This window comes from Bos indicus, chromosome 5 (assembly GCF_029378745.1).
Source record: "Bos indicus isolate NIAB-ARS_2022 breed Sahiwal x Tharparkar chromosome 5, NIAB-ARS_B.indTharparkar_mat_pri_1.0, whole genome shotgun sequence".
NCBI lineage: Eukaryota > Metazoa > Chordata > Mammalia > Artiodactyla > Bovidae > Bos > Bos indicus.
In genome coordinates this window covers 62476507-62502048 of record NC_091764.1, presented here as the reverse complement: position 1 = coordinate 62502048, position 25542 = coordinate 62476507, and the positions used below count along the sequence as shown (strand labels likewise).

At 38.9% G+C, this 25542-nt stretch overlaps 1 long non-coding RNA gene across 1 annotated transcript in view; it reads left to right on the top strand.

Annotated features, from left to right (window-relative positions):
• LOC139183002 (uncharacterized) overlaps window positions 1–25542 on the top strand; it is a 435115-nt gene that overhangs the window by 87198 nt on the left and 322375 nt on the right. The window lies entirely within an intron of this gene.

Below are 25542 nucleotides of genomic sequence, written 5' to 3'. Positions count from 1 at the left end.
CACAGTGTGTTCACCAAAGCCATCTCGGCTTAGCTGTCTGTCTGAATCAGGATATCCTGATGAAGGGCGATTTGGCCCTCTTTTCAAAAGGTCTCAGTGGGAGTGACGAGAGATGTGTGGATGAACAGCCTTTGGGAATTACCCACATGACCGGTTGAGGCTCTGGGCTACACTCTGTCCACAGAGGCCCATGTCATTTGCTGTAACTGCTCCTTCCCGGTCTGGCATCTTGGTCATTCCTTCTCAGGAAGAGAGGACTTCACATCCATCACCTCTGTGAAGCCTGTGCATTTGCATTCATGCTATTTTTTTTTTTTTTTAAATCTGACATCACAGATTCTGTGGCTGTCATCCTCTCACGACTGTGTGGCCAGAACAGATTATATCTGATAAGTTGGAAGCTCCAGGGAGCCATCTCCATGAAGGAGAAAAAAATTCAGATACAAAATCAAAGGCTTCCTACTTTGTCGTTGTTGTTCGGTCACTAAGTTGTGTCCAACTCTTTGTGACCCCACGGACTGCAGCATGCCAGGCTTCCCTATCCTTTACTATCTCCTAAAGTTTGCTCAGATTCGTGTCCATTGGGTTGGTGATCTAACCATCTCACCCTCTGCTGCGTTTTTTTCCTTTTTCACATCCATCTATTTTACGTATGGTAATGTATATGTTTCAGCGCTCCTCTCTCAGTTCGTCCCACCCTCTCTTTCCCCTGCTGTGTCCAAAGTCTGTTCTCTGTGTTTCCATCTCTCTTCCTGCCCTGCAAATCAGTACCATTCTTTTTATTTCATATATATGCATTAATATATGATAATTGTATTTTGTTTTCTGACTTATTTCACTCTGTACAACAGGCTCTAGGTTCATCTACCTCAGTTCATCTGACTCAAATGTACTCCTTTTTATGGCTGAGGTCTCTGTGAGGAGTGGGATGGGGTAGGGGAGTGGGAGGGAGGTTCAAGAGGGAGGGGACATATGTATACTTACGGTTGATTCACGTTGTTGTCTGGCAGAAGCCAACACAATATTGTAAAGCAATTATCCTCCAATTAAAAATAGATTAAAAAAATCAAAGGCTTATCTTTCTCATAGTGGATGCAGGTTCTATTTTATTTAGAGAACAAAAGATAAGCACTGGAGTGGGACTAGAGGGAAAGGGGAAGGGTATGTATAGTATGTGTTTTTTTCATGGCTCTGTCCCATTTGACTACATACTTGGTCTTTAGAACAAATTGTTGGCATTTATATTTTCCCATTCCTCAAGTAGTATTAGAAAATAATCAGGAACAATAGGAATTCTATAATTCGTTTTTTTGGCTTCCAGATCTTCTTAGTAGATGGGCCACTGCATGAGAGCAAGGCAGGCACTTTCTGAAGCTGCGTAACTTTTTCAGGCAACTGAGGGGCCATTTAATAAATTAGTCCTTGGAATGATGCCCATAGAAGTAGTTGGCTGGGGTGAAATGTACCAAAATCACCCCCTGGTGACCTGAAAGGGCTATTGAGTGCTTAAAGGATTCTTAGAGAATTTCTTAAGTGAAAAACAGATATAGCTCCCCAAACATCAATTCTACAGTACGTATTGTGTAGGAGCAAGAGGCAGGCAGGATTCTCAATTACACAAGGGGGCTTCTGATCCTGGAGCACTGCAGCAAAATGATGATTCCAATGATGGGATTTGACAAGTGTTTCCTCCTACAGAATTCAGCGAAGAATGATTGGAATCACCTATGTAGTCAATCAAACGGAGACCAAATGGTCTGCAAAAGTGAGCTGGAGTCTTGGTGATTAGTGTAGATACCAATGTAAAGATGGTCTTTTAAAAAATGATACTTGCTGTAAACCACCATTTGGAGAGCTAAAGGGAAGGATTTTAATTTCTAGCTTTGTGCGAAAGGAACTGTAAAGTCATTAGCAACCTATGACAGTCATCTTTTAAGATTCCTCTATTTATTGGAGAAATCAAGTATTTTTCTAGACAAGAGACTACTAAATACCTACCATCTCTCCCTTTTGGTGGCTATAAAACCTTGATTTTATCAGCCCAGCATCATGCTTCACTGAAATATGCTAGATTTCTCATCCTACCTGGAAAATGGGAGGGGTTTATGACTGAATTCTAGCTAGTGAGATATAAGAGGAAATTATTGGATGAGTCTTCTGGTAAAACTCCTTAAAAAGGGACAGTGCCTCATCTGATGTGCTCCCTTTGTTCCTTGTCTTTTCCCTTCTTCCTACCTGGAATGAGAAAATGCTGGCTGGAATTCTAGTAGCCACTTTATGAATATGCTGCTGCTGCTGCTGCTGCTGCTGCTAAATCGCTTCAGTTGTGTCTGACTCTGTGCGACCCCATAGACGGCAGCCTACCAGGCTCCTCCATCCCTGGGATTCTCCAGGCAAGAACACTGGAGTGGGTTGCCATTTCCTTCTCCAATGCATGAAAGTGAAAAGTGAAAGTGAAGTCGAGGCAGCCTTATATTGTAACAGGAAGGAAGTCACAGATCAGAGAAGATAAAAGGCAAAGGAGAGAAAAGGTCTATGATTAGGTCATAGAGCCATTGTATCTCTCCTAATTTGTTTAAACTCAGATTTTCTGCTCAGCTCTCTGTTGCTCACAGTTGAACATATTTCCTAACTGATACAATATGCAAGACTGGAATCCCACGTCTTTTCCTCTTAAATAGAAGTTATTCTGTTCACACAACAGGAACATCAGTAGGGAATAAGAGTCTAAAACCCAGCCAACCCATCCATATGGATGGTCACCATATGGCCTTTCCTTTCTGCCAAAGCCAGTCTAGCTAACAGACACAAGGAAGAAATGGCAAGTGCAAAGTCATCCTAATGATATTCTAGAATGCATGAAATGGAGACAATCTGGGCAACCCTGAGACAACATAGAAGTATTGTTTCTGAAGTATTAAAAAGAAAAATAGTTTATAGTGCATATCAACCAGTATGAAGAGAGCAACTTCAAAGTACCATACTGGTCAACTGCTTTCATTTTTATCTGCATTATTCATCAAATCCATTGTGTAGTAGATGACTTTGGTTAATTTATGTCCATTTTTATCCTCAGTGTATGCAAGTTGTACATGTACATACTCAGAGATTGCAGGTGGATTCTTTACCAGCTGAGCTACAAGGAAAGCCCTAATAAATGATAGAATTGGGATTCAACCCAGTCTGTGTAACCAAAATACATTATTTAAGCTACTCTATTCTTTCCACAAACATTTGTAGAACACTATGTGCTAGGAATATTCCAAGCCTTAAGGATAAAAAGTAAAGAGGAATTGCAATAATTCCCTGCTCTTCTGAAGATTCTTTTCTTTTTCAAAAAAAAGTTCTAGTGGGGAATTAAAACAATAAACATGACAAGTAAATTATGTGGTATAAGTGGGGCTTCGCTAATAGGGCAGTTGGTAAAGAATCTGCCTGCAATGCAGGATTCCCTGGTTCGATTCCTGGGTTGGGAAGCTCCCCTGGAGAAGGGAAAGGCTACCCACTCCAGTATTCTGGCCTGGAGAATCCCCATGGATGGAGGAGCCTGGCGGGCTACAGTCCTTGGGGTCGCAAAGAGTCAGACATGACTGAGCGACTAAGCACATGGCAGAAACCAGCACAACATTGTAAAGCAATTATCCTCCAATTTAGAAAGAAAAGAAAAGAAAGAGGGTGGTAGAGCAGGGTAAGAGAGGGCAGCCACATAGTTGGGACAAACAGGGACAAGGTGTCAGTATTTAATACGAAGATCAGAGAAGGCTTCCCTGACAAGGCGGTGCTTGAGCAAAACTTTGAAGAAGGCGATGGTATGAGCCATGAGACTGCTAAGAGGAGAACATTCTTGGCTGAAGGAACAGCTGCTGCAAAGACCCTGGTGTGGGAGCACACTTATTGTGTTTGAAAGACAACGGGGAGGTAAGAGTAGGGACCAGGGGTGGGGAGAGCAATTGGAAATAAGGTCTGAGAGGAAATGCAAAGCCAGACATGCAGTGTTGAAGACTTTGGTTTTTGGTTTGAGGGAAATAGGGGCCATTTTAACTGAGCAGTGTGTGATCTGACTTATGTTTCAAAGGATCATCCTGGCTGCTGTGTCGAGAATAGACTGAGGTGAAAAGGCAGGGACTTCAGTTAAGAGGCTTCTATACTATGTTCTCTTGCTTCGTGAGTTTTCCAGGATATCGTCCGAAGAAAGATTTCCGCTCTTCTTGTCTTTACGTGTGTGTGTGTGTGTGTTTTAGTCACTCAGTCCTGTCCAACTCTTTGTGACCCATGGACTGTAACCAGCCAGGCTCCTCTGTCCATGGAATTCTCCAGGCAAGTACACTGGAGTGAGTTGTGATTTCTTGCTCCGGGGGATCTTCCTGGCTCAGAGATAAAATCCGGGTCTCTTGCATTGCAGGCAGATTCTTTACCATCTGAGCCACCAGGGAAGCCCCCTTGTCTTTATAATCCCTTTCAATTAAAGAGGGTAACTTAACAGGATGGTGAGAGCAGTAGGACAAAGGCCTCAGCACTGGCAAGTGGGCTATCGGTGGGTGGAATTCTAGCTGCCTCCCCCATCTTCTTTTCCCTCCTGAGGGAATGTGCAGACAGAGACAGGCACTGTTGGAATGAATGTCTTTGGAAGTCCTATAAGAGAAACGTCCTAGGACCAAAATTCTCAGAACTTCTTTTCCTCTAATTAACTTCATTAAATCAAAAAGTATTTGTGCAGTCATTGTATAGCTTAAATTAGTGGGGAAAACAGACAATAATTCTTAAGCTTCATAAATATGCAAATTACATGTGTTGGATTATGACAGAAATTATAGAAAAAATGTAGGACAAGGTTAGTGGGAGTTCCAGGGACAGGGTGGGGTTGATGGAGGTGGGGGGCAGCTTTCAGTATTAATGGAGTGGTCAGGGTAGGCATCATTGAGAAAGTATTTGGGTTTGGTGGTCAACAGGCCTTGATAATTTCATAGTATCATTGACTGGAGACAACTGGTGTGCCATCACGTTTCCTATTATGATGTACCTTCCATTGGTAAAGAAGATAAGTCAGCTGACATCAGTTCCTTCTCTCAACCTGAACAAAGAGGGCTACTGGTGCTTTGTTCTTATGTTCTTCACTGTCAGCACCTCAATCCTGTTTACTTCTTTGATCCTTGAAGGAAAATCAAGACAAGCTCCTTCTCAAAAATGTGAGCAACTGCTATTCCAGCCAGATTGATTTTCTGGGAAAACTACTGCTTCCTGGCATTTATTTATGTTGTTTCCATGTCATTGAAGGGACTCCTGAGACTGGGTTTACATTGGCTGGTTCTATATGATAGAATGGTAAAATATGATATATAGAAAATAAAAACATTCACTGATTAATTTGCTCTTCTCCCTTTCCTTTTTATTCATAAATTCCTGATAATGAAGCAATTGATCACATTGTCAAAAGTTCTTTAAATCTGGTCTTAAGATGATGGAAAAAAGGAAATCTGCAGTGTTATGGTTGATTCAGCTGTGTAATGGCTATTACTGTCTAATTAGTCATTTTTTGACTAAATGGAGTGATTTAATAATTTAGTCACAGATGTTGTGACTAAAGCATTAACTCTACATAATATTTACAATAATAGTCTAATGTAGACATCATCTGAGTCTAATTCAGAACTTTAAAAAAATTATATTTATTTATTTTTAATTGATTGATGATTGCTTTACAATATTAGTTTGATTTCTGCCATACAGCAACATGAATTAGCCATAGATGTACAGATGTCCTCTCCCTCTGGAACCTCCCTCCTACCTCCCACCCTTTGCCACCCCCTAGGTTGTTACAAAGCCCTGATTTGCGTTCTCTGAGTCCTACAGCAAATTTCCATTGGTTGTCTATTTTACACACGGTAGTATATATGTGTCCGTGCTACTCTCTCCATTCATCTCATCCTCTCCTTCCTCTTAATTCAGAACATTTGGAAGTATATCCTGTGGAACAGTTGGCCCTACTGTTAATGTCTTCAAAAAAATAAAAAGGGATTCAGTGGTCAAATAATTTTGGGAAGTGCTCTATGCTACCCTTCTTTCTTGGAGATTCTTGGTGTGTATTGGTCTTTTAATAGCTGTGAGAACTTTTCAATAAACAAACATTTTACTTTTGTTTAACTCTGTTTCTCAAACTTATTTGATTATAGAATGTCACATAACTGTCAATTAAATTCTACAGAACTACCAATTTATAGGATATGCTCTGGGAAAAGCTGATGTGGCTGATATTAAATTTCTCAGAAGAATGAACAGAATTGCTTGTTAATGTTTCTTGAGTGGGCTTGAGGGTGCCACATTTGAACTTATTTTAATTACTGATCTTTACTGTGATTATAGTAAAAAGTTTTTATATATTCTTCTAAATCCAAACATTAGGAAGCTCTCCTGGGTTCATGTTGTATGATTTTGGGTTTGGCATGTGGTGATAAAAGAGATGGGATCTCAGTGGTCAGCAAACATATAGAGCTACTTGTGTGTGCTGTGTGCTTAGTTGCTCATTCATGTCTGACTCTTTCCGAACCCATGGACTGTAGCCTGCCAGGGTCCTCTGTCCATGGGGATTCTCCAGGCAAGTACACTGGAGTCAGTTGCCATGCCCTTCTCCAGGGGATCTTCCTGACCCAGGGATCGAACCCAGGTCTCCCACATTGCAGGCAGATTCTTTACCATCTGAGTGACCAGAGAAGCCTGGCAAAGCATTATTGACATTTAAATAAATCAGGAATATGGCTTCATGTGACTTCTAATTTGTGACCTTGTTCTAATAATCACATCAAGTAACTACTGTGATAAAATTTACTTCCTTGAATAAAAGCAAAAAAGTTCAGGCTCAAATACTGACAATTTGTTCTACAGGCTGAAGATTTCTTAAATACTCTCCATAACACCAAAACATTTTTAAGACTTAAAATAAATACACTCAGCTGTCTAAAACCTCTTAAGATTTTTGAAGTACAACTCATAAGGGTGCCTGAGGTGGCATTTGATTTTGGCAGTGTTAAATTGTCAAAATTAGTTTAAACTTCAAATTTTAGCTTCCGCCTCTTAAGCATATTTTTCATCCCTTATATGAAATGCAATTGAAATGTAAGCTTCTTCTGGTGAAATGCCCATAGAAGACTTCTATGAAAAATTTGTTTCCATAAATGATCACACTCTTTAAGGCTTCCTGTTACAGTGGACATGCTCTGTGCCCTTACTCCTTGTTGAAAGTCAGAGGACAATTTAATTCTGTAGTCTTGTACCAAAATTTTTTTTCAGATTCAAGTCAATATGTTTAATTTATCTGGAATTTTCTTAAGTAAGAGTCACTTTTTCTCTTCAGTGAATAAACAGGACCAACTTTACCTTGGAAAGCAAGTAGTATATTGAAGCTGATTCCTCAATTTTATAGAAAATATTGGCATGGTCACTGTGATGTATTGTATGACTGCTTACCATATATTTTGATGCCCTTCCTGTGGTGTCATTCTTTGGGAGGATTACACAGTTTTTTTCTTGTTAAGGGAGGCTTGGTCATGTGACTTGCTCTGGCCAATAAAATAAGAATAGAGGTGATGTGAGGCACTTCTAATAGAAGCTTATGTAACCGTCTCATAGTTTGCCTTGTTTTTTTGTTTTTTCTCTCCACTATGAAGATCTATGTTGCCTCAGGGAGTTTTCCGGTCCTACAGTGAAATTGACATGGAGCAGATCCATGGCCAAGCAGCAATGGATATATAGTACAAAGAAGAAATAAACCCTTGTTTTTGTTGAGATTTTGGACATGTTTGTTATTGCTAATAACCATTATATTTTGACTTATATAAATACCTTGTTGATTGTATTCTTTATTTTAAAAAACTTGATATAAAGGCAGAGAATTCAGCTAACCTATCATCTATTGTTTAATAAACAAATAGAAGAAATTGCCAATGAGTTGATACAAAGCTAAATTTCAACATCAACAATGTAAATGGTAGAATCTTTAACCACTGTAATATATATAATAACTGCTATTTAGTTTTAAGTAATGGAGCAAATAAAAATATAGACCCCATTACAATGCTTCTGTTTAATGGACCAATTACAATGATTCTTGAATGTGAACATGATATTTAATCTAAATAATTTTCCATTCAGACCTTAATAACTGTCTTTGTGAGTTGCAATTTAGTCTCTCAAAAGCACTAAATAAAAAAGCGGTTAAGTTTTTAGCACTTGTGTTCAAGTAAAAATGATTCTTTGAGGCGACAGTGGCTAGTTAGTGCAATAAATCCTTAAAATATCATTTTATAGATGGACTTTTTCCCCTTAAATGAATGTAGACTCTGAGGTTGATTTCCAGGTTGATTCCTTTGTTATAAGGCAGCATGGAGCCTGATAATTATTTATTCATAAATTATGGTTAACATCAATTGTCTATGGATTTTTCTCCCAGGAAGAATGAAGGGATACTTGAGAAGTTTTTTAGGAGAATATAAAAGATACTATTTCTGAGGAGTTTTTAGGACTTTCAGTTCTCATGGAAAATATTTTTATTTTTAATTTGTAAAGTATGTGGAATTACGGAGATAATTTATCTACTTTGATGGGGATTTTAGAGCGCATAGAAACTCAAAGAAACAAATATTAATCTTGGGAACTGAATGTCAACATTAATTCTGCATGAACTGGGTCACAAACAGGTAACTTTTCTCAGTTCTGGATCAAAGTCATTGTCTGAATTTCTAGAAAAATGGTAGTTACTTCTAATTAAAGGAAAGAGTATTTGAAAAACACCTTTAAAGTGATTTATATTAATCTCATTTGAGAAGGATTAAATCTTATTGCTTGAAACTTTATGAAAAGAAAATCTTAATTATCTTTTTCCCACTCATAAAAACACAACTATGGCATAATCCTTTCTCTCTTGTGCTATTGGGTTAATTTCCCCCCTTCATTTTCCTGAAAAAAAAAAAAAAAGCAAGAACCTTAGAATGTTTTAGTTTTCCTCTGAACCCATCCTATCTTCCATTATTATTGTTAGTCTCTTATTTTAGCTCCACTGTGGTTTTAGATCATCCTCAAATTAGTTACTTTATTATTATTTTATACAGTCTATATTTATTTAGATATGAAAGTGAAAACCAAGTTCTATTTTTAAACCACTGTTTCTTATATTCTGTTGTAATTCTATCTTTGCTTTTTGGTCAGGTTTAGCTTTTAGTGGTTCTTTCAGTGGTGGGCAGAGTAGTCTGTAAGTAGCGAACTCCTTTATTCTTTGTATGTCTGAAAATGCCTTTATTTTATTCTCACTGTTTTGAATGTTAGTTTCACTGGGCAGATGATTCAAGGTTGACAGTTATTTTACTTAGAACACTGAGTATGTTTCTCCTTTGATTTCTGGAACCTGTTTTTGTGGATGACAAGGCCTGTTGTCAGTCTGATTGTTGTTTATTTGCAGGTAAACAGTCATTTCTTCCAGCTAGCTTTATTATCTCTATTTTAGATTCTCTAAAGTTTCACTGTGATTTGTGATTTTAAAGAAATTCTGCAAAGGGAATTTCCTGGTGGTACAGTGGTTAGGACTCCGCACTCTCACTGCAAAGGGCCCTGGTTCAGTCTCTGGTTGGGGAACTAAAACCCCACAAGCTTCATAGCATGGCCAAAAAAATTAAAAAATAAAAATTCTGCCAAGAACTCACTATGTTCTTAAAAATCTAATGACTCATGCCTTTTTTCTTTCCTGGAAACATCTTCACTATTATCCCTTTCAGTATTGCTTCTTTTCCATAACCTTTTACTTCTTTCTGAAACTGCTATAATATGTATACTAAAACTTCTTCTTCTCTCTTTTGTGTATCTTAATTTTTTTTCATATTCTGGGTGACTTAGTTCTTTGCCTTCCAGCTCACTAATTTCTTTCTCAGTTATGTCTAGTCTTTTGTTTAAGCCATCAATTGAGTATTTCAATGACTATGGTTTTCATTTCTAGAAAAATTTTTTTCCTTTCTTAATCTGTCTGTTCTTTGTAAAAGCATTTTGGTTTTGTCTTGTTGATACTTTTTTCCTTCCTTTACCTTATAGAACATTATTAACATACTTAATTTTTAAAGACTTAATTTTATTAATGTGTTTTTTGGTCGATTATTATTTTAATAATAATATTAAATAATGTGCCATTAAAAAAAAGACTTTATTTTAGATTGTTCTATTGCCTGAATTCTTCCAGCTGTAAATTCCCCCATTTATTGTGTTTGCTTTCTCTCTAAGGGCTGTGAGTGTCCATATGTTTCACAATTTTGGGTTATGAACTTATCTTCAGTTGGAGTTGTCTTTTGGGGAAGTCTTAATTGAGCTTTGAGTTGAGGAGGCACCTATATGGAGTATTTTACCCCATCTTTGCTAGGGGCCTATGTTTTTCAGTGATTCTAGACTAGTTTGTAGGTCAATTTCTTGACTACAAATTTTTACACCACTTAAATAATTTCTACGGAGAAGGCAATGGCACCCCACTCCAGTACTCTTGTCTGGAAAATTCCATGGATGGAGGAGCCTGGTAGGCTGCAGTCCATGGGGTCGTGAAGAGTCGGACATGACTGAGCGATTTCACTTTCACTTTTCAGTTTCATGCATTGGAGAAGGAAATGGCAACCCACTCCAGTGTTCTTGCCTGGAGAATCCCAGGGACATGGGAGCCTGGTGGGTTGCTGTCTATGGGGTCACATAGAGTTGGACACGACTGAAGTGACTTAGCAGCGGCAGCAGCAAATAATTTCTAAGTTCAGGTCCCACACTCAATACTATAGATAGGAAAAATATGGAATTAAGCCATAGAGTTGCTTTGATAGTCTTTGATACCAATGGGAACATGAAATTTTCTATCTGGAAGGTGATAGAACTTGTTTAGGAATCTATCAATATATTATAGTTGCATTTACAACATGCACAACAAAAATAATATTTCTTTCTTTCTTTCTTTTTTAACTAGATATCCATGTTTATTTGGAGTAGCTTGAGTACAAGTTGATAAAAATTTGACATGGTCTTTATGTTGAACTAAATTTCCTAAAGGAATCAACCCTGAGTATTCATTGGAAGGACAGATGCTGAAAGTGAAGCTCCAATACTTTGGCAACCTGATAGGAAGAGCCAACTCATTGGAAAAGACCCTGATGCTGGGAAAGATTGAAGGCAAGAAGAGAAGGGGGTGACAGAGGATGAGATGGTTGGATGGCATCACTGACTCAATGGACATGAGTCAGAGCAAACTTGGGAGATAGTGAAGGACAGGGAAGCCTAGCATGCTGAGTCCATGGCATTGCAGAGTCAGACATGAATTAGTGATTGAACAACAACAAAATAGTGAGAATAGTGTTTTTACTTATAACATGTGTTTACTTGGGAAAGATTGAGAAGTACTGACAGAGATAATGTGGAAAGAAAATGATCTTAAGCCTCCGCTTGTAGTTAAAGCTAGATATCCCGTCTGGATTTATATAAAGGCCCCTACCAGCCATAATGCCTTTTTGGAGAGGTGGTGGGAGGGAACTCTTCATAAACTTAATAATTAGAACATATGCATTTGGATTAAATTTATTATTATTATTATTTACAATATTGTCTTGGTTCTGCCATACATCAACATGCATCCACCACGGGTGTACCCGTGTCCCCAATCCTGAACCCCACTCCCACCTCCCTCCCCATACCATCCCTCTGGGTCATCCCAGTGTACCAGCCCCAAGCTTCCTGTATCCTGCATCGAACCTGGACTGGCGATTCATTTCTTATATGATATTATACATATTTTAATGCCATTCTCCCAAATCATCCCCCCCTCCCTCTTTCACAGAGTCCAAAAGACTGCTCTATACATCTGTGTCTCTTTTGCTGTCTCGCACACAGGGTTATCGTTACCATCTTTCTAAATTCCATATGCTAAAAATGTTTGAGTTTATTGCAAATTGTAACACAGTTGGCCTAATCAAGTGTGAGGCATTAGATTGCTTCACATTACAGAAAATAAGTAAATCAATTAAAATATTTAAGTCTCCAAATTTAGTTAGATATGACCCTGAGTTTTAGCCTCAGATAAAGCCAACATGAGGAGATTTAAATTGAAAACTAAAGAAGATTTTATTAACTTGGACTGAATGAGTTCTTATTATAGTCTTTCTCTGACCAGTGGTATGTCTAACTGCAAACCTTAGGGACTCCAGAGCTGAGGCAAATTAAGAGAAGAATACTGCTATTCCTGGGATGGTGTCTGGAGAATGTAAAATGATACTAGGTCCTGGAGGGCTTTGTCGTGATGGATGGCCTGAAAGTCAGGGAGATTAAAAATAAAGAAATAAAAAAAAAAATAAAGAAACCATTATAGATGGTTCAGTAATTAGCTTTAGAAGAAACCAAGTGGCCTGGCTTGAGCTTAGGAGAGAGGAGGCACAGCATTTGGTACCACATATGCCTGCCTTTTTGAAAGTAAGGAATTCATCCTAAGGATGTGTGAAGGTATCCCTCATTGATAACCTGACCAAAATGCATGGGCGGGAGATGGAGCACTAGTAACGTGCAATACCCAACCCCTTTAGGGTTTCTGTTTCCATCAGAAATATGGATAGAACAGTTTCTATTCTTTTAAAAATAAAAAGAATATATGATTAAAACAGACAAGTGGGGACAGTATCTCACTGTGGTTATATGTATGAACAAGGTTTTTGGAGGTAGACTGCTTGGTCACTTTCACTTCCTCCTGCTCTGCTACTTCCTGGAGGTGGAAGATGATAAGTTGTCTAATGTCTCTGTGCATCATTTTTCTCATCTATAAAATGGGGAAACTTGAGTTGGTATAGGAAACAGGCTTCACTAGTGTGCTGTCCTGCCCCATAGAAGTCTATGGCATTCCTATGGGAAATTATTGCTGAAAAACGGGGACTGAAAATTATAAGAGGTTCTTTGGAATGCCTCCCTCACATAAAATTAAAATCCCTTCTACGCTTATGTGAATTTTTCTGGGGAGCAGACATGAGCCATAGCTTCCTTTGAATTTTCAAAATTCAAAATTCCTCAAAGGTAAATCACCACTGCCCTAAAATTTCCACAAGGGGACAGGACAGCCCTGATTTGTGTGCTGTATCATGGAGTACAAAGCATGATGGAGCTGAAGACATAGTTTTCAGTTTAGCAAGGAGAGTGTTGGAGCACATTGAAATATAGGAGCAAGCATCAGAACAAGTTGAAGCAGAGGTGTGTTCCCTGGCATCCAGAGTCTTCCCTAAAAGATTCAAAAACACATGCCTATAAGGACTTCTATTGGGACCACATGTGAATTAACCTTTAGAAACTTCCCCTTTTGTAGGAAGTATTTGATTAAAGCCACGGTCTCCCTAATTCTTTGGGTATTTAGTGGTTATTCCAAAGAGGGAACTACTGGCATTTAGTTTCTACGTTAATTTTGCTGTAATTCTGTGTCCATGGTTAAGAATTTAATTATCTACTCCTACGTGTCCTCAACTGGAACATCTGATTCTCAACAAATTCTTAACTTTGTTGTATTACAAAGACTGGTAGTTTACTTCACAAGTGAGATGGTTATTTAGGTTAATCATTATCTCTTAGAATTTGCTATTTGTTTTTTCTTTGTTCTTTGAGAAACTCAAAATCAGTGAGGGGTAGCTGGGCTTTCCTGGTGGCTCAGCGGTAAAGAATCTGCCTGCAATGCAGGAGCCTCAGGAGAAAGGCATTCAGTCTCTGGGTGGGGAAGATCCCCTGAAGGAGGGCATGGCAATCCACTCCAGTATTCTCACCTGGAGAATCCCCATGGACAGAGGAGCCTGGCGGGCTACAGTCCATAGGATTGCAAAGAGTCAGACATGACTGAAGTGATTTAACGCACATACGCCCTCTAGGTAATATCAACATTTTCTACTCAAACTTGAAATGTCAGCTGAGATTTAGAGATTACTCAGAAAAAGAGGGTAAAGAACACTGGGCTCTTTGGCTGTATCATAGGAATTCTGATGCAGTGCAACACACATAATGCAGTCAAACATGTGTTTAAGGTGGCACAATCTGTGGTCCTAGTCAAGGTAGTTTCATACAAGTCTCCTTAGCCAGGCATGTTGTTTTCTACCTTCTGGCATAGACTCTGTACAGTTGTCACATAAGTCCTTTATATTCCTCTGCCAGATGCATGCCTATCTCTACTTCTGATTTTACTTATACTGTATTGTTTTATTTCTTGGAGTGGCTCTTCAGGTTCATCCTCAAATTCTACTCACTTTTAAAGTTTCTCCTTAGAAATTAAAGTCTCTAATATTCTGACTATTACAGTCTCTAATATTTCTCCCTTTTTACAGATGTATATTACTTCATTTGTCTCATTTTGTCTTCTTCTTTGAATTATAGGCAACTTAAGGATGTGATCAGAGAAGGCAATGGCACCCCACTCTAGGACTCTTGCCTGGAAAATCCCATGGACAGAGGAGCCTGGTAGGCTGCAGTCCATGGGGTCGGGAAGAGTCGACTGAGCGACTTCACTTTCACTTTTCACTTTCATGCATTGGAGAAGGAAATGGCAACCCACTCCAGTGTTCTTGCCTGGAGAATCCCAGGGACGGCAGAGCCTGGTGGGCTGCCGTCTGTGGGGTTGCACAGAGTTGGACACGACTGAAGCAACTTAGCAGTAGTAGTAAGGATGTGATGGTGGCAGAGATTGGCTGTTTAACAAATCCATTTCCTTCCTTTTGGTTGTATTGCCAGAATGTATTCTCAGCTTGCCTTGTAGTTAGTTATATGCAGACTGAGATCAAGCCAAAGGGATCTAGGAAGAAGTGATGGGAACTACTTCCAGGTCTGACTTATTAAAACATTGTACACTTGGTCTTCCATGCTCTTTCCATGTATGTTATCTGAATGCAGAGGATTGTAGGATTCTAGGAGAAGGTAATATGGAAGAAGAGTAGATCCCCAAAGTATTATATGGAAACATTTGAGCAACCAGAAATAGCCACACTATACTGTCAGATGGTAAGCAACTAACTTAACTAGTTTATCATATATTAAGCTACTGGTATCTTGGGATTTATCTTTTGCAGCAGCTAGTATTACACTAACAAATATAGGGGTAAATCATGTTCTATTTCTTTGTTTCCTTCACATTACCAAGAATAATGTAGAGAGGGGATCCATCACATATTTTTGCTGACTGCCTCACAAAAATATGGTAATTTACTGCCCAGTGCCTTCCATAGCCAAGAGAAGAAGGATGCTGTCTCTTTACATCTGGAGGGTGCGAAGTAGAAGGGAGACGTTAGCAGTGAGTGGCCCAGTCTGAATGTACATAGGGCGTGTAAAGCACATAGATTTGGTCTTCTTCCTTGATCAATGTCATCAAATAAACAAACAGTATGTTATTGATTATTATATTAAGTAAATATCAGTAAAGGTATTGATATTGATTATTATATTAGATAAATGTACAGAGTGGTGATGTTATTGATTTTTATATTCAACAAATATACGTATGAACAAAACTCATACTCCAACCAACCTATCTCAAAATGACTTAAGGTTTTTGAGCACGATTCTGGGACAGAGAGTTATTTTATGATGAATGTTATAGAAAATCTGAGAACTTTCCTCATCAAATTTCCATTAAAAAGAAAAGCAAGTAGGGACATATATGTGTTTGAGTATAAGCCAGACATAGAGATGGCAACATTGTTGTCAGCAACGAAGACCCATAGGAACATCAAATACCAAATGTTGGACCCAGCATCTTTAAGATATAGGGCTAATTAAAGATATCAAACTGAAAGAAAGAACACCATTGCAAAGAGCAGGAAATTTCTGATGATGTGCAAAATGTAAGTTATAATTGAAGGCCTACAGTTTTGTACTTCTGAGGTTGGATGGACTTACCTTTATTGTTTGAAATTTGGACTAGCCTGTACTTGAAGTCAAACTCCTGGGCTTGTCAGTTAGGCAAATCAAAGAAGTTCCTCGATATTTATTTTTATTTTTTTAATTAAATTTATTTATTTTAATTAGAGGCTAATTACTTTATAATCTTGTATTGGTTTTGCCATACATCAACATGAATCCGCCACGGGTGTACCCGTGTTCCCAATCCTGAACCTCCCTCCCACCTCCCTCCCCATACCATCCCTCTGGGTCATCCCAGTGCACCAGCCCCAAGCTTCCTGTATCCTGCATCGAACCTGGACTGGCAATTCGTTTCTTATATGATATTATAATATAATTTTATTTATTTATTTTTGGCTGTCCTCATCTTCATTGCTGTGTAGGTTTTTCTGCTACTTCCGAGACCGGGGCTACTCTAGCTGTGTGTGGGCTTCTCGTTGTGGTGGCTTCACTTGTGCAGCACGGGCTCTAGAGCACATGGGCTCAGTAGTTGCGGCTCTTGGGCTCTCGAGCAGAAGCTCAATAGCTGTGGCCCACGGGTTTAGTTGCTCCTCAGCATGTGGGATCTTCTAGGATCAGGAATCAAACCTGTGTCTCCTACAATGGCAGGAAAATTCTTTACCACAGAGCCACCAGGGAAGTCCCTGTTTTGAGATTTCTGAGTTGACTTTCAGCTCAGATGGTAAAGAATCTGCCTGAAATACAGGAGACCCAGGTTTGATTCCTGGGTCAGGAAGATCCTCTGGAGTAGGAAATGGCAACCCACTCCAGTATTCTTGCCTGGAGAATTCCATGGACAGAGGAGCCTGGTGGGCTACAGTCCACGGAATCGCAAAGAGTTGGACATGACTGAGTGACTAACACACACAAGTTTCTATTCTTAGCAACAGCAAGCACCCTAGCTGATGTAGAATCCCCTATACCTAATATGGGCTTCCCTGATGGCTCAGATTGTAAAGAATCTGCCTGTAATGTAGGAGACCAGGTTTGATCACTAAGTCAGGAAGATACTTTGGAGAAGGCTACCCACTGTTCTTGCTTGGAGAATCCCATGGAGGGCTACAGTCTATGGGGTTGCAAAGAGCTGGACCCAACTGAGTGTCTAACACTTTTGCTTTCACACCTAAGGTAGTCCTGGAGTATTATACTCAGTATCTGTTGACTGATATACTGAATGCATGAAAATATGAATAACTTTCACCTGCTAAGGTGTATGTTAATTAATGGTTAATCCAGTATGAAAACCCGACATTGGCTGGCACCTAATTTACGACTGGTTTCATGACCTACCTGATCTGTACTCTCGTGTCCCATACCCCACGTGCATACTGCCATCATAGCACTTACTGCGTTATGTTCAAATTTTTTGTCTGTCTTTTCCACTAGACTGAGCCTTTTGAGAACAGAAATGGAAGTTTTTACCTCTATATTCCCGGGCTGTACTGAACAGAGGCTCAGTGAATGGAGGATGGATTGTCTTCCTGTTCCAGCTGGAGTGAACCAGCCTGGGTTCCATTTCCAGCTCAGGCCTTGGCACCTGCTGTTGCCCCCACCTGGATGACTCTTACCCAGATTCTATGTGATCGACTCTTGTCATTTAGATCTCAGCTTTGGTCTCTACTGATACCCACATCTGCTGTTGCTCCATTAGCCACTGGCTTCACTTTGTCATATTGAATTTTCTTCAAAGCCTTCACTGCTTTTGAAGTTTTCTAATGTTAATATATTCATGTGTTTGCTGTTCATTTTCCACAACAATAGAGAACTCATCTGACTGGCTCATTACTATACACCAGCACCCAGAATAGTGCCTGGCACAGAGGAGGCACTCAATAGATTTTGTAGAATAGACAAGTCAGGTACACATTCCTCTTAGAAAAGATGCTTCTGAATCAGAATAAGGTGAAAGAGAAGCTTATAAATGCATCTAAAAACTTTCTGTGACTAAGGAGAGGGCCTTCAGAAAATATTAATTATCTTGCTTCTGCCTTATAAATAGTAACTAACGTCTTCAGACTCTGAAATTCTTGATTGCTTTATTGCTCATTTTATACATTTCCCTTATTAATATTTGTAACAGTAATATTTGTGAGGAAAACACATTTTTTTGGTCACTTGTATAAAGCCCTTTACCATCCCAGGAAATCCTCTGCTTGGGCTAAGGATAAAGTGACCCAAATGAGTGGCAGGTGGTGAATTAATAGTGTGATTTGCATTTTTGAGGTTGTGTGTATGTGTGTGTCTGTGTGAAGAGTTTTGTTTATATTGGTTTAGAGTTCTTTGTGCTAAAATTTGCTTATACTTAAAGAAATATAAAGCCAAGATTTCAGCCTGCTTTTGTCATGGTTGTAGCATAATCCACCATAAAAATCACAATATAATTTCATTTTCCCCTTGGTTTAATGCCACTAAAGGAATCAGCTCTAAGTCTGAGGAAACAAATCTGCTTCTTAGCATACCTGCATGCAAATAGGCTATGGAAGTGGCTTGTCCTTTTACATAATAAATTAGAGAGTTCTCTTTTTCAGTGGAATAGATGTATAGATTAATATACCAAGACGAGGCATATGGATACGTGGAATCAGTGTAAGCTTGGTTAGAGATGACAAAGAGCTTCATGCTCAAGTGCTTTGCAGCCTAATTCAATAAAACAAAATGAAAGGCAAATGCTTGAGGAGCCAAAGAGAGGATCTTTATGAAAATATTAAAACCTTCATACAGTCACACATTCTCCTTTGAGTTCGCTCCTAGCATTGCAATGTAATGAATGGGCCTCATTTGAGGGGAAAGGAGCTTTGTGATTTTTAACAGAGCAACCAAAAGGAACCATTTTGAGTGTAGAAATCTGCTCTTTGGTCTTTAACTGAAAAGTTAAACACACTGAAATAAAACTATTTTTTTTCCGTCAATTTGTAAAACTGAAGTATAATTTGAACTGAAATGGCAACAGCATGAAAAGCTATTCACGGGTCTGCAGCCATCTCTGATTCCATCAATTTGTTTTCCAGTCTTTGTTGTTATTCTGTGTCTCTCATGGATCTCCAGAGACCGTTTTCAGTTTGAGGAGAGAATATCAATAGCCCGCATGTCCTCCAGGAGGCTTCCCTGTGACAACCACAATGTTTCCACAGATCAGATCTTCTGTTTCTTTTAATGGCTGTGGTAGAACAACAAAAAATTATTCATTTTGGGAAATGTGAAAATCAACAAAGCAATAATGTCTGAGTATGGGTATAATTTTGCTCCCATTTTGTGCAGTAAGCTCAAAGGCAAAAAGTAAAAATAAATTGGTGTCTTTTGGGTGTTCCCTAAACCCATAATTGTATCACATACTTTATAAAAATGAGGCAAAGAGCTAAATAAATTGAACAGAAAACTTGTAAAGTAGAGAAGGTGCACCGTAGTGAAATAAGTACTGGACTTTCTTACTGGATCTGGATCGCTTAGTTTCTGACTGAGTCTTATCAGGTGATAGGTAGGTCATGATAGGTAGGTCATCTCTGATAAAGTCCCCCCGCATTTCTAGGGAGGATTATTTTCTATCTCACCTGCTGTACTGTGAGCATCTTGAGAGTGGACTCTGTGTTTAATGACTTTTTAATTCCCAAGGCTCACCACAATGTTTTTACATAGTAAGCACTCAAACTTTGTTGTATTAGTAATTGCAGGTGCTATCAGATACATATGTAAGTACAAATGTTCCTATTCCAATGAAGGATCAGGGGTGAAAATAGATTTATCTATTGCCATAGTAAACTGGGGCTTCCCAGGTGGTGGTAGTGGTAAAGAACTTGCCTGCCAATGCGAGAGACAGATGTGGGTTGGGAAGATCCCCTAGAGGAGGAAATGGCAACCCACTCCAGTATGCTTGCCTGGAGAATCCCATGGACAGAGGAGCCTGCCAGGCTATAGTCCATAGGGTCACAGAGTCGGACACAACTGAAGTGACTTAGCATGCACACCCACATAATAAACTGAGTTTATTTTCTGTAGAAACTGTGGTATGCAGAATGGTTCCTCCAAGATCCGTGTTCCAATCCTAGGATCCTGTGAATACGTCACATAACATGGCAAAAGGGATTTTGCAGATGTATTTAAGGTTACAGACCTTAAAATAGTTGTTCATCCTGGACTATCTGGATGGGCCCAATCTAATCACAAGAGCCCTTAAAAGCAGAGAACTTTCTTGGGCTGGAGATGCAGTGGGAGAAGCCGATGTGATTCTGAGTGTAAGAAGGACTTGATGTGCCATTTCAGGCCTTGAGATGTAGAAGGCTATGTGCACAGAATGAAGGGAGACCTCTAAGAACTGAGAGTGGTTTCTGGCTGACAGTCTATAAGAAAAACCTTGACACTACCTCCACAAGGAACTGAATTCTCCCAACCACGGGAATGTGTCTGGGAGCAGCTTCTCCTTCAGAGCCACCAGAGAAGAGCTCAGGTTAGACTATACCTTGATTACAGCCTCTGAGGCTAGTAGCAGAGAAATCAGTCTAGTCTACCCAGCCTTCCAACTTACAGAACTGTGAGATAATAAACCTGTGTTATTATGTACCATTAAATTAGTAGTAATTGTTACAGAAGCCAAAAGAAAACAAATATAGAATTAATTTACTAGCTTCAACAGATCAGATTTTGGAAACCTGTCATAAAGGTGAAATAGTCTGGGTCTGCAACAAATGATAAAAATTTCCATAGAGGGAGCCATGGAAAAGTTGTCCAGGTTGGAGTCCCTGGAATGGTGACAGCAGCTCTGGTGGGATTATAGTGTTAGCCATGGCTGCCACCTCAATCAAGTACAGTGCAGGCCAGTCCACAGGCCCCTGGGAATTTGCTAAATTTCTTCTGGAGTTGAAGCTGGGGTTGCAAGTTAGATTGGGTAGGGCAGGGTAGAGCAGGATATATTAGTGAGTTAGTCAAAGCTGGTTTAGGAATCTTTCTCTAAGAATTATGAAGATATTTCTCCCTAGTCTACTAACTTCTAGGGTTCCTCTTGAGAAATCTAATGTTGTTCTGATTTCTAATTCTTTGTACATGTTTTCCTTGTCCTCTTCAAAGTTTTTTGGAACTTCTCTTTATCGCTGATATTCTAGAATTACTTGTGTGCTGTAGAGCTGTTTTTGTTGTTCATTGTGTTGAACACACAATATGCCTTTCACTTTTTTCATTTCTGAGAAATTTTCTTGAATCATTTCCTTGGTAATTTCCCCTCCCTTTTCTCTGTTTTTTTTTTTTTTTTTGGCAAAACTCCTATTAATAAGATACTTGAATCATAGATTGATTATATATATAGTTTTCTTATGTATTTTCTAATTTCAACTTCTAATTTTTCTATTTAGGATTTTAATTTAAAAAATTCTTAAAAAAATAACATTCTGTACTTGTTCCTCTGATCAGTATTTTTTTCCTATTTCTCTGAAGACATTTTAGTTTATTTTTTATTTTTCTGAATTCCATTTTCCAATTTTCTTTGGTTCCTCTTTTCCACATTAGAGACTTTCCTCAAATATACAGTGTCCTTGGCTGTCTGTTCTTATGCATTTATAACATTCTAAGGAGTTGAATAAAAGCTTTGGGTCTTTGGTGGATCAGGCTGATGGGTGACTTGAATCTGGCAGGACCTGTAGGTCTTTTCTCTGTGGTTCTTTAAATTCTTTAAAACCTGTTTGATCATCTGTAAAATAAGGGCCCTAGTGATACTTATTTTATAGAATATAGGTTTCCCCTGCTATCCAAAAGTAGAGTGTTCTTAAGAAACATTCCATAAGCTGAAACAGTGTAAAGAGAAGAAGCAATTATCAATACCTTAGGAAAACATCTTGCTAATGAGCACACAAAATAAATGGAGATAAAGCACAGAGGCTCACAGACACAATTCAAAGCTCTGGTGGCTTGTGCTGAGATGCTGAGTGTGGTACCTGGGGAAGGAGCTTGGTGGTGCCAAACTCCCTGCCCAGAGTGCCAGATGCCTCTGTAGTGGTTCACCCCAAGCGGTTTGAGGCAGATAAACACTGTTTCTGCACTTTGTCTTTTTTTGTAAAAGTGAAAATTGTCTTTGAGTTCTTTCAGGTAGTGAAAACGATACTAATTTAGGTCTTTAATAAAATTGAAGTGGTATAAATTGAACTTTTGAAAAGTGGGGGAGACCTGGAGTTTTTGGGATTAGATGAATCAAGGCCTATGAAGTGCCTACAGTGTTTTAAACATCATGCATGTGTGCACACGTGCTTAGTTGTGTCTGATTCTTTGGACCCCATGGACTGTAGCCCTCCAGACTCCTCTGTCCGTGAGATTTCTTAGGCAAGAATATTGGAGTGGGTTGCCATTTCCTCCTCCAGGGGGTCTTACTGACCCAGGGATTGCACCCATGTCTCCTCCATATCCTGAATTGGCAGGTGGATTCTTTACAACTGAGCCATCTGGGAAGCCCTTTAAACATCATGAATGTTAACTAGCAACCCACTCCAGTATTCTTGCTTGGAGAGTTCCATGGGCGGAGGAGCCTGGCGAGCTACAATCCATGGGGTTGCAAAGAGTTGGACATGACTTAGTGCACACACACACACACACACACATAAACACACTTATTTTAACTATTGTCATCATCATCATTATTAATTCAGTATAATTCCCCCATTGTGTCTCATCCTTCCCTCCCTCTGTTGCCTTAGCATGGAGCTTCTCTGGTTCAGTGTCTAGAGTGAAAACCTTCCCACTTTTTGCCAAAATGGATGAACAATCTCTTGGCTAAGTAGATTTGGGAAGGTGACCTAAGATTTACTGGCCCTTATCCTGACTTTCTACCAGTTCTCTGGATCTTTATTTTCATCCTTCAACCATTCAGAGGTACCTGGTGTTACCAATTCCCACGCCTCTCTGCAGTTTAGAGGCAAAAGTAGGTTTTCTCGCCATTGGATTATCTGTCTGGAGTCATTCAGTTTCCAGATTTCTCTGACTTTAGTGTGACCACCACTCATCCACTCCCTGTGGTCTCCTGTCTGCTGTGGATGTCCTCTCCTGTTCTCTTTTGAGCAGTGGGTTTATACCTTTCATATAGTCAAATTGGGATTGCGGAGGAAATGAAAATTAACTTATGCATGCAACTGGCCATGCTAACTACAAGGTCATTGACCTCATTTCTTTATCTATGACATGAGAGGTTGCAGTGATACATTTTTTAGGTCTTTCCCCCAACTAAAAATCTTTGTTTCTATGTATGGTTTAGATTTAATGTAATTCCCAGCTGATCACAGCTAGATTTCCTATCACTTATCTCACTCTCAGAAGAGTAGTGATTATTTTTGCTTTTGTTGTTTTGAATCTCTTTGAGCAAGAGACCTGCAGTGTAGAAAATTATATTTTGTGTACAAATTAGAGTAAACTGAAAAACACAGGTGACTTTTATTCCCTTCTGCATCACAAAGACCTTTTCAATACACCTGATTGATTGTAAAGGGAACTCCACAAGCAGATGTGAGCGACTGGGTTTCTACTGATGGTAATTTTGGGTGCTATAAGATTTATCATGCTGTGCTATTTGGCACCCAAGTAGAAAGCCTTTAAACTTTCTACTCTTTCAAAAAAATCCTAAATGATGATACAAAAGTTTAAATTGGAAAGAAGTTTCCTTTCTATGGAGATTCACAGAGAATGTTCGGATGAGTCAACAAAATTCCTGTTTTGCTTAAGATACTTTAAAAGGTCAGATTTTTGTCACTTGCACCTAGAAGAGTCTTTGATTTATCAAGAACAACGGAGATGAAAATGGTTTGTTGTCTTTCTCTGTGGATCTACACTACATGTCCTGACACTTCGTACTTATAGCTTCGGTGTCTATTATGGTTTGCTATGGTCATTAGTGTTAATGACCAGCTCTTCTGTGTTCTAGCTTGGTATCCAGGAGAGAAACTTCCACAAGGTAATGGAATATTTCTAAGAGGGTGGCTTATATAGCATTTCAAATAAATAACAACTTCCTAGAGTTTGGTGTGATCAATTGTGTATGGTTTTTGTTTGTTTGTGTCATGGCATCAGAATATTCTGAAAAGTTCCAATTAAAACAGGAATCCTAAATAATTGGAAGGAAGACATTGTCAATTTTTATCTTTAGTATTCCCAAAAACTTTGGATTCAGAATACGATCAAAGGTCTGTAGGAAAAAGAGATTAACACACCAACATTGACAATTTTAGGTTAATCCGTGATCCAGTCTTAAAAACATTCCTTTTGATTGGAATTTGTTCCCCATTTGAAATAATTTTAATTGCATTCAGAATGGCTTTTTTTAAAATTATAGTAAGTATGATATATACTGTTGGTTGACTACCCAGCAGACACTCCTTCCTTTATCCTTTCTAATAGAACTTTGGTTTTGTTCAGGCAAGGAGTGATCATATTCTTCAAGGATTTTGGGTTCTTTTGGGATCCTGGTGTCCCAGCTCTAAGAACTGAATCCTGGTTAGTCTTGCACAGTTGTGGTTATTCCATTTCCCTTGCATTGGTTTAGGACTGAGCAGGTAATGTGGTTTTGGCTAGTGAAATGTGAGCTAAAGTCTACAGAGTGGCTTCTGGGAAGGTTATCTTTGTTCCTGATGAAGGACCCAGAGAAGGGCTTTGTTGTGTGGAATATAATGTTTGATGTGGCTACAGCCATTTTGCAGTTATAAAATGTCTTAAGGACCTAACTGAGGATGGCAGAGTAGAAATCTGAAAAGAACCTGAATATTAATATTGTTGCCAAGCTGCAAAATTGGTTAGCCCTAGGACAGCCTCATCTTTGAACTTTGTATTCTGTGAAATAATACATTTCTTTGTCACTTAAGTGATTTTGAGTGGTTCTTCAGTTATTCATAGCTGAAGTAATTCTGATACAGTAATAGGTATATACATTTAATGCTTTAACTCTTTTGACTAAAAGATTTCTTCTACATGTCCTCCAAATGTGAGAGAAGTATGGTAAAAAAAAATAAAAATAGGTTGTTTCTGCTTTCACTCGGTTGTGTCTGACTCTGTGACCTTTCGGACTGTAGCCCACTAGGCTCCTCTCTCCACGAAATTCTTCAGGCAAGAATGCTGGAGTGGGTTGCCATCTTCCTCCTCTAGGGGGTTCTTCCCAACCCAGGATCGAACCTGTGTCTCTTATGTCTCCTGCTTTGCAGGTGGATTCTTTACCCACTGAGCCATCAAGGGAGCTCCAAAAATAGATGAAAGAATTGCAAATATTAAATAATTACAGAATGTCAGTACTGAACAGGATATTAGTAAGTTATTCAAAATATTTGTTGAGATAGCTAGATACTAGATACAGCAGAGAATAAGACAGACACTATCCTTGCTCTTTTGGAACTTATGGTCTAGTGGGTCTTAGCAAGTATTGGTCTAATCTTATTACACAGAAAGGGACAAATTTTATATCTCTCAGCATTGGCATAATTCTTTTTGTCACTTAATAAAGGAGGCTCAATCCTATTAGGGAAAAGACTATAAATATGTCGTTCTTTTTGCTTTTAACATACAACAAGCTCTTTTTCTCCTCTGAGTAGCTGAAATTTTTAGCTATCCAAGGTTGGTTCTAGAGTTGAATTTGGATATAAGGGTTGGAGAGAACTGGATTTCTGTGCATAACAAAGT